Source organism: Scardinius erythrophthalmus, assembly GCF_964197995.2.
Source record: "Scardinius erythrophthalmus genome assembly, chromosome: 3".
In the NCBI taxonomy this organism is placed as follows: domain Eukaryota; kingdom Metazoa; phylum Chordata; class Actinopteri; order Cypriniformes; family Leuciscidae; genus Scardinius; species Scardinius erythrophthalmus.
In genome coordinates, this window is record NC_138223.1 from 34,648,203 (window position 1) to 34,658,082 (window position 9,880).

The following is a 9,880-nucleotide window of genomic DNA, read 5'->3' on the forward strand; positions in this document are numbered from 1 at the left end:
ACAAGTCACTGAACACCCAGTCAAAGCACTCCAAAACAGATGGATCTTTATGGGAATACTAGGGGTGTGACAAGACCGTTAGCTCACGAGAACGAGACGAGACAAGATTTTTACAAAGTATTTTTAAGAAATCCTCAATTACGAAATACATGTCTAGAAAAATAGTCTGCTGGTGCATTTGAAATATTTTAACTAATCATCTTGTAATAAATCATTTCAATAATTCAGTCATTTCAGTTCTACTTGGAGTATGAATTAGCCTATATGCAGTAAAAGACAACAATACTCAAGCACTGTAAAAGGTTTTGCCACAAGCTCTGACTGGCGTCTCTCCGGTATGAGTCTCTTCAGACCTTAGAACTGTACATGATTTATGAGCTTCTACAACTTCTGACCTCAACTGAACTCCTTTCCACAAATTGATTATAGAAATAAAAACAGTATAAATAAAAATAAACAACAGTTTTTTCCCCTTAGTATTAAGTGCAATCAATAAGTCCAACCATAATCAAAGTACTCTCTCAATATTCAAAGTACAAATAGAAACCAACATTTTCTTCAAGCTAAGAGGTGGTTACAACTACACAGCTTTCATATCGGGAGATATTTGCATGCATCAGGAAGCCGCTTTCAAAAGGTATTGAAATCGCGTTTGTTGTGAATTCGTTGTTGTGCTACGAATCCTCTCGTCACTTACTCTCCTTCACGTGATCAGTGAACTTAGATTCCTGCTGCACTACGTAAAACTCAGAAGCTCGTGTTGGATGAGCTGGATGGGATTGAAGTGACCGTTATCCAACTAAATTAATGTTTTTTATTTCTATAAAAAGCAAAACAACAGTGGATGCGTACTGTTAACGTGGCGGTGGCATATTCAATCCTAACTTCACCCTCACACTCGACAACTTTTCACCTCGACGAGAAATCTAGACACATTTTAATCTCGCCACACCTCTAGGGAATACTGAATCAAAGACCTTGTATAAAGACCTTGATGTTGTCCATTGGAAATGGACTGGATGCTGTATTGCTGTGATGTCATGTGAGTGACAGGTTGACCCGCCCTTGCGCCAGAGAAGACCAGTATGTCCAGTCATCAGAGAAGAGATGTCCCGCAAGAGGGAGGGGAAGTTATTTTGATTAAAGATTACGAGGGCACATGATACATCATGTACACTGATAAATCATTTATAATAAATCCTGCAATATAAAAAAAACAAACAAAAAAATTAAAAGAATTGTCAGTTTTGATTTCACGTTGACTAATTTTGGCTTTAAACCTTTATCTACTGATCTGCAGGGATTGAACCTTCCCTACATCTGCAACAAAGCCACTGCAAAAATAAAGCACAAAGTCAACTGAGAATTTCTAAGCATCCACTAAAGTACAAACAGAAAAACTACTGTGCATGTCAGAAACTATTTTAAGGAGACCACAAAAGCACAACAATCCAAGAGCGAAAAAGAATCCCCAAAACACACAGTGGCTATCATGAGAGCGGGATTGAAATGGAAGCAAGCAGGGAGTCAAGGCCAAAAATGTACAAAACAGCAGCATAGGAAAAGCTCCGCCCCACAGAGTGCTGTAGCCACTGAAGACTCAGGCAGCTAACTCAACCCAGCACACGACAGGGAGAGATAGAGAGAGGAAATATTTGCAGCTGTCTGCTTAGTGGTTAACAGAACAATAGCAAATGTGTGTCCACTACAGAGAATTGTTTGAGAGAGGGACAGCAGCGGGGCGTGCATATGCCGTGGTGACTTTAGTTCGCTGAGGGGGGTGTGGGTGGGTGTGATCGCATTGTCCTCGAAAACACAGACGCAGCAGTCAGTTTCAACTAGGACTGAAACTGTTTTTCCACCTCTCTTCGACTTCCCTCCCCACAAAGCAAACAGACTCTCGTAGAAAGCGAGGAATGAGCGCACACACACACACACACACACACACACATTCCAGCTTGTATTGTGGCATGTCAGATCCTGTCTCAGCTCCTCTGGCAGCTTGAAAATAACTGGATAACACTTCCCTTCCTTTTTCCTTATATGTCGCTCTTTCGTTGCATTCTCTATGACATAGGCCTATGTCCTCATTCTTTCCCAAAGCATCTGATTGAAGTGTGTGTAACCGATGACTCATTCACATCTCAGACCGTTTGGCTCTGATGCATGCATCATTTAGACAACAAAAGACTTCTGATGCACTCATAGAGAAGGGAGTGTCTAATCTATATGTGATAGAGCTCTTAGCAATACTTGATTCTGATTCGATTTTTTTTATTTATTTATGCAGTGTTAGTATCACATCTTTTGTATCACTCTGTGGTCTCAGCCCATTATCATTTTAACTTAAATCATTATTTCCTGTCCATTTGTTCATATAGCAAGTAGTTTGTAATGTGCGCTGATGTACAGTAAGCTGGACATTATCACAAAATAAACCCTATTCAGGATGACAGAAAGGATGTGTTTTTTTTCTCCCTCACGAAAATGACCAGCTGAATGCAGTATTAACAAAACGCCTTAATTGTAATCTTTGGGTACGAATATCAATGTTTCCCATACATTGATATATTTGTGGCACCCCACCAAAATATCAACATTGACCACCACAAATAGATTTCAGTGCTTCCCATTCATTAACTAGACTGTGGCAGCCCGAAAATACATTTAAACTTCTCATAATAACATAAAAGGTCTTTAAATGTCGTGTTTTGCGCATTTGCTGTCAAACAAACTAAAATCGATAAGTACGCACTTCGTTCACCCGATCAGCTACACGGGTTAGATTCTCAATACCGGTTCACAGTGAATGAATGCAGTGAACTCCATCTGTGCATGTGCTGAGTTTAGCGTGCATTTGGGAATGTAGCGGGCACCAGTTACGCACAATTTTCACATTTGCATAGTTGACGATTAGGCTAGAGCATTTCACTAGATTTGCAATAAGATGCATTCGTAAAGTTGATTTCCAAAATAAAAGCTCGACTGACATTTCTTCCATATTGAGATGTACATCAGAGTAAAAATGATCATCGATTTGGATCAATGCATTGGTTGACTGCATGGAGGCAGATCTGAACATGACCTTGCGGTCGACTGAAAGAAAGGGGCCTGTGTACATTATGTGTACGAAATTATTGGAGAAGTCCAGTATACATTATCAGAGAGGACTGTCATTTCTCCAGAAAACTGAGGTATACTATTTTGATGAAATATTACAAGGTCAAATAAAGTATTTAAATAAAAAGAAGAACGATTAATCCATGCATTTTTCTGTCACAATAAGATCATTAAGGGACATCTAGAAAACATAGCCTAGTATATTTATCAAGATGAATATCCATTTCATGCCAATTTGGATGCAACTACCTAACTGTAATCACAAGGAAGTGACACATTGCTAACTCAGACACAATAAAGTCCACAAAACAAGTAGTGTAGTGGTACAGTCATAATGGCTCTAGTAGATGTAATGCATCATAATGCAACACCTAACAATCTAAAATTAATTCAAAGCAAATATTATTTTTTTAAAAGCATATTTTTTTGATTAGGCCTATTGCCCTTTAAAAAAAAAGAAAAAAAATTATTTATTAATATATATATATATATATATATATATATATATATATATATATATATATATATATATATATATATATATATATATATATATATATATATATATATATATATATATATAAAACAGGATATTACACAAACATTGAACTTGAACATGTAATTGATGCCTTCCAACCTACGGATGCCGCATTTTTCAAGTTTCGGACATAGCCTGTGCACATTACAAATAGGCCTCCACAGGACGCTATACCAACTGCAAGAGTTCTCGTCTTCTAAGGAGAAAACTGCCATGGGACGACTCTCTAAATAGATCTGACCTAGAACACCCTGAAACTTTGGTGACAAATCACATAAAACATGATTTAACACCACAGGTACACGGTGTGCTGAACTATGCAAAAACAAAAACAAAAAAACACATCTGGTCAAATGCCAGTCCACATTAAGAAAGTGTGATTCATTATGCACCAAAACTGCCCTGAGCTCTGGTGGGATTAAAGGGAAAGTACCCTGTGTGACATCACCAACACATCATCAAAACCACTTGATTCTAGAACTCTGGTAGTATTAGACATAAGCCTGTGTAATTTAATTAGTCAGGTGCTTAATCATTTGCGTCCTCTAATGGGATAGCAAAGGAATTAGACACCTAAGCCACTGACCATCCAAACTCTAAACACCTTGGGCCGAGATAATACTTACAGTAAGATACAGTATAACAGGACAAACTTTAACACAGTTTAAACACATTAAGGACAAGTAAATAGATCATGCTGTAAAACAGATTGCAGCTGCAACAGGCAGTCAAATATGATCATCATATCAAATGCATGTGGGAGGCAATTCAGACAACAGCTGCTGACTTCTGCTCCAAATATGTGGATTATGGGAAGAAAAACAATAAGCTGACTATGATGTGCCTTTATATGGAGTGACTTTGAGACAAAGTCAATACAGGTGTCGAGTAGGAAAACACCATTTAAATTCACATACCAATGAGAGAATTCCAATGAGAGCATTTTTAGCACCATTTCACCAAACATCACGCACGCTTTTTGGTTCCTGCTGACTCAGGTAATGCTGAAATGTAAAGAGCAACACCATCAGCACTGGCCTGGCTCCAAACTAATGCTCAGTGAACTTTGGTACACACGCAGCCAACTGATCTACGATCAGCCATGTGCTTTAACCCACTATAACTCTAACCACTACCCATGCTTAGTGTGTTTAAATCTCAAAGCGTTAGGGAAGCATACTGACCTTTTTAGCATGTACATCAATCAGTCATTACACATTATAACCTTTACTTATTCAGAGGGCTTGCAGTCACACCGCATAGACCAGGAAATGGGAGTGCCGGTGACGTAACTCCTTTTAAACATCAACCTGAGAACGTTACTGCAGGTAAAAGGTAACAACTATGGGCGGAGTGTCTTTTCTTTTCCTGTCACTTCCTGGAATTTGAAATTCTAAAGTATAGTGCTGTAACCACTGAGGGAAAAGAAGAGGACGTGCTTTTTTTAAACCATGCACTCCTTGCTTGGAAGAACTATTACTAGCACTATTTCTCTCCACACAGCTCTTTCCTTTGCAAGAAATGCAATAGAACAAGCACCAATTCATTTTTATTTTGCCAAATTGGTTCAACAGAGATATAATTCATATATTGGAGTAGACCATTTTTGATAGAACTGGAAAATTATCATCATATGAACAATTTATGAGTACATAGGACTTACCAATACATTTGAAAGAATAACTCTGTTATTTAGGCTAGTGAAGCCTTCATATCCTATTCAACTTCTAAAAAACAGTAATCCAAACATTAACTAACTCTTTAACAGTTATTACTTACAAACTGGGTTTGATGAGATCAACTTCAATGACAGAAATCTATTTTGGAGACTGCTGTAGCTAGTAATAAGTACAAGACTGGCTAGTTGGTTCTCTTCAAATATGTATTATAAAATAAGATAAGAGGTTTAAGATTATACAGACCATCTAACCTGTTCTTGCTAAATAAGCTGCCATTGACAACACGTAATGTTTAAATTGATAGTTCACCCAAAATGAAATGGTCATCTTTTAATCCCCCTCATATCATTTAAAATCGTAATTATAAAATAGAATTATATTCTATGGAATATTAAAGATGATTGAGAAACATCTCCATGTTCTATTGTCCACCCAATGGAAGTCTATGGTCACCAAAACAACTTGTTTTTTGAACAACGATCTTTAAAAAATGTTTTGCAGAAGAAAGAAAATCATACAGGGTGAGTAAATGACGACAGACAGAATTTTCATTTTTGAGTGAACCATCCCTTTGAGCAAAAAGGTATGAGGCTGTAGCATATTGTGAATAGCCACAGTCCCAATATGAAGTAGAACACCTTATACAGAAATATATATATATATATATATATATGCATTTAAAATGTTATAAATATAATAAGTTGCAAAAGGTCTTGAATGTATTCTGTAAGATCTGTAATTTTAGCTTAACTTCATAGACAAAATTGCACACTTAATGGCCAATGTCCTGAACAGTTGTTTTAGTCTTTCAAAACTTTTCTCAACATTTAAAATAACAACAAAAACTCAAATCTCCAAGTCAAATTTTTGCATTGACGCACGCATACAGCAATACAAAGCTCAATTATTCTGTACTGGTATGAAAAACTCTTCAGATCCTGATAGCAATCAATCATAGAAGTGGTCTAAATATTTATATTGAAAAAAAAAAAAGAAGAAGAAGAAAAAAAAAAAAAAACATATCTTCAGTTAGTCTCAGGACCAAAAAAATAAAAAATTCCAATCATTGCATTAGGTCCAAATGCAATAAAACGATGTCCTACCTGCCTGTCAGCCTATGTTTTTCCATATCTCCGTGCACCCTGCTCACGCAGACATCACACGCAGACATCAGCGCGTTCCATGAAGATATATGCAGAGCCGTAGACAGTCACAGAGCGCCGCAAACAAACAGCAGCAACCTTTTACAGTTCCTCCTGAACCAAAACAACGAGCTTTTGCTGCGTTCACGCCATGTCATAACCGTAATTTAGAGATGGCAGTTCCTGTGACGCTCTGCTCAGAGCTGGCCATGTCCTCAGACTCGGATTATGCGTTTCTATGTCAACACCATCAATGTCTAAATGAATCTGCAAAGTAGTCAGGTGGTACAAGTCAGAGCTCTGCAAGTTGTTTACGTTCAATATTATTGTAATACTATGTGCTTGGAGACATGAGGTAATTTAACACACTCTCGTGCTTTGCAGAGTCTGCTTTTGCAGTGTGCGTTTCATGTGTTTGAGGAGGCACAGCTTTGGAGACGCTCTGAAGGGAGGGTGGGATCTAATGCTTTCAAAGCTAGCCTCTCCGAAATTGCCAACCCTACCTTTAATGCATTAGGTTCAGATTTGTTCTTTAGAGTTAGTTCTTTTTTAAATGAATAAAAGTCTTTGTAAGTCACTTTACTGATTTATTTTGCCATTGACACTACAACTCAGTGCTTTTACGTACAGGTATGAAGTGCTAACTGTATTTTGTAACTGTATTCATGTTACTTAAGAAATGATTAAACAGTGTTTTTAATAACAGCGCTGTGTCCTTCCGCGCTTGAAAGACACACCCTGCATGGTGCTCACATTATAGCCGGTCATTACAGCGGTCAAACTATTTGGTTACCCCCGTCATTGAGGACTCAGGAGTCGTCTTCAAAGACACACCTCCCCTCACAGCTTTTGACCAATTCTTTAGTAACGGCCAGGAGAGTTGAGCTCCCTCAAAGGGTGGGGGGCGTCCCAAATCGGGCGAGTGTACACATGTACCGGCTCTCTCAGGTCAAGGTAGACGAGTATGAAAAATCCCAAACATTCCTGCTTTGAGGCTTTTTGCTCGGGGTCTGATAAGCATCATGAGCGGCACTGACTCACGCTGAGCTTCTCATTGGACTCTAAGACTGGACGTGAGGTTAAACACACACACACACCGTTTAACCTGCTACTCACACGGGTTGTGTGTAAATGAGAGTCACTGTTAACACACACACACCCCCCCCCACACACACAGAGAGAACCGCGCCTTTCCCTTCCCCCACATTCACACCCTTTCAAAATACTAACTCAACAGGTTCCCAAACTTTTTTCGTAATGATTATTGCATATACCCGATGAGTTATCTGCCCGAATTTCGCCCTCTTCTGGGAAAAAAAAACACTAACGTTAGTCGCAGTCAAACTCAAGTAAACCCGAGAAATAGTCTCGTTGCACCTGTGAGTCTCCGATCAGTTCAGGTGAAGCAGTGCGAATGTGATACTCCATATTTGAATCCAAAACATGTGAATAGAGCCAATATACTGCGCTAAAAATCACAATTAAACTCAAATATATTCATTCTCAATTGGAAGTAATATTACAAATTCAATTTAAGCCAATAATTCATTAAGAATCACACGTATTCGTTAAATTCTATTTAAAATAAATATATAAAATACATTGGCTAGGCTACTATATTTTTTAACTCGTTATCAAAAAACAATGCTTTTTATAATGGTCAGGTGACTTCCGCAAACTCAGGTGTGTTAATGGGCCTTGACCCGTTTTATTTCACTGCAGTGAACATTTCACACTCACTGCCATTTATTCACCCACAAATGCATTACTATCCACTTTCAATTCACATATAGAAATCATACTGACAACCCTATCAAAATACATTACGGTCCTGAAAGTGCAAAATGGAAGAAAAGTCTCACTGAGGTGTATAAACTATTGAAATCGCCACATTATAGATAAGAGGCACTGAAGCTAACGTTAATCCTAATGCAAATCAATTTCGGGATTCATTTGCAGACATTCTGGTTTTAACATGAGCACAATTAATACAGGAACATCATAATAATATCTACTAAAGCACATAAAACTAGAGTTCTCAAAACCAATAACTTTATCTGTTCCATTTATCCTGGATATCTGCAATAAGGTTGGGGGGGGGGGGACACCGAAACGCTCCGCTATCAGGGTCTCTTTCACGAAGCCAGCATTACAATAATAGAAAAAGACTATTCACTCGATTTAAAGATGAACTTTAGGGAATTTCAGGAAAACAAGCTTCCTCCGTCCCAATGATCCTCACGCTCGTGCCATTTCGATTAGCACAGCAGCTAACGACACTAGCCTGCTAACATGGAGAGCTGGCTAACTTTGTTCTACTCCACTATTAAGAGGCCAAACAAGGAAAACCAGAGGACAACAAAGAAAGCCAACAGACAGATCAGAACAAACAGAAGAGTTTCCATAGTGACTACCTTTGTTTTTGGTTTCGTTAAAGTCCCGATGTGAGGTCGTGGCCTATCGAAACGGGCTTCTCTATGGCCAGTTTCAGATTTTCCAAGCGGTAGGAAGTGATTGTAATTCCAAACGTTTGCTGCTCTATATTTGGGCGTTTCAGCCCCACGCTACGCCAGATGCATCTGTCCTATTTTATGAGCTCGCTTTCTAACGCGTGACCTGTAACGCGTTTCCCCTGGATGAAGCAAAACAAAGAAGAAACGTGATATGAACAAATTTAAGCAGTCTTTTTAAAAACCCACCAATCTATCTCGCTCCCCTTGTTCACTCCTCTCTTTGCTCGTCGTCCCACTGTGAAGCGTCTGACCCCTCCCCTGTGAAACAGGAGTTCAGCTCACCGACACCGCTTGGGCGGGGACACGAGTCTGATTTGTTTTAAATGCAAGCGAAAGAAAAACGTAATTTTACGCCGCAAAAATGTGGCCTATAAATGTAAACGCACTTAAGCGCAGTTATTCGTTGTCGTGTGAATGATCAGACATTGTTAATATATGCCAGGCTCGAAACGACTTTTCGCGGCACCTGTGATACCTCGTGTTGGATTGATTGGAATCGAGTTAGGGGAATTCCACCAAAAATGAAGTTTATGGAAAAAAAAAAAAATAATAATAATAAAAAAAAAAAAAAAATATATATATATATAAATAAAGAATTTAAATATTATAAACAACAATAAATAGATAACCCTGTACGCTTTGATAAAATAAACAACAAATAAATAAATTACCTTGTGTAGGCTTGGCTACTATAAGTTTTTCTCGCACAATTTAGTCGTATAGGTTAATATTTATCAAATCACTCCTTTGTTAATAAATTAATCTGTCATATTTCTTTCTTTCATACTTTTTTTTATTATTTGCATTTGTTTCTGTTTTTTCGTATATCCTCATTTTAGTTCTCTTATTTAGCCTATTTAAGCCTATGATGGTAGGCTACTATGAAAA

The 9,880-nt window shown here is 38.0% G+C and overlaps 1 protein-coding gene across 20 annotated transcripts in view; it reads right to left on the reverse strand.

Moving 5' to 3' along the window:
• The window catches only part of ctnnd1 (catenin (cadherin-associated protein), delta 1), a 32,106-nt gene extending 22,820 nt beyond the window's left edge, over positions 1–9,286 (reverse strand). For 5 of the 20 annotated variants that reach the window (XM_081360237.1, XM_081360231.1, XM_081360233.1 and 2 more), the window contains exon 1: positions 8,894–9,221. The gene's annotated coding sequence lies outside the window, so the exon portion shown is untranslated. Of the gene's footprint in view, positions 1–8,893 lie in introns of all 20 variants that reach the window. The other 15 variants (XM_081360230.1, XM_081360227.1, XM_081360225.1 and 12 more) reach the window with 6 other exon arrangements.
• Positions 9,287–9,880: the final 594 nt, after the last annotated feature.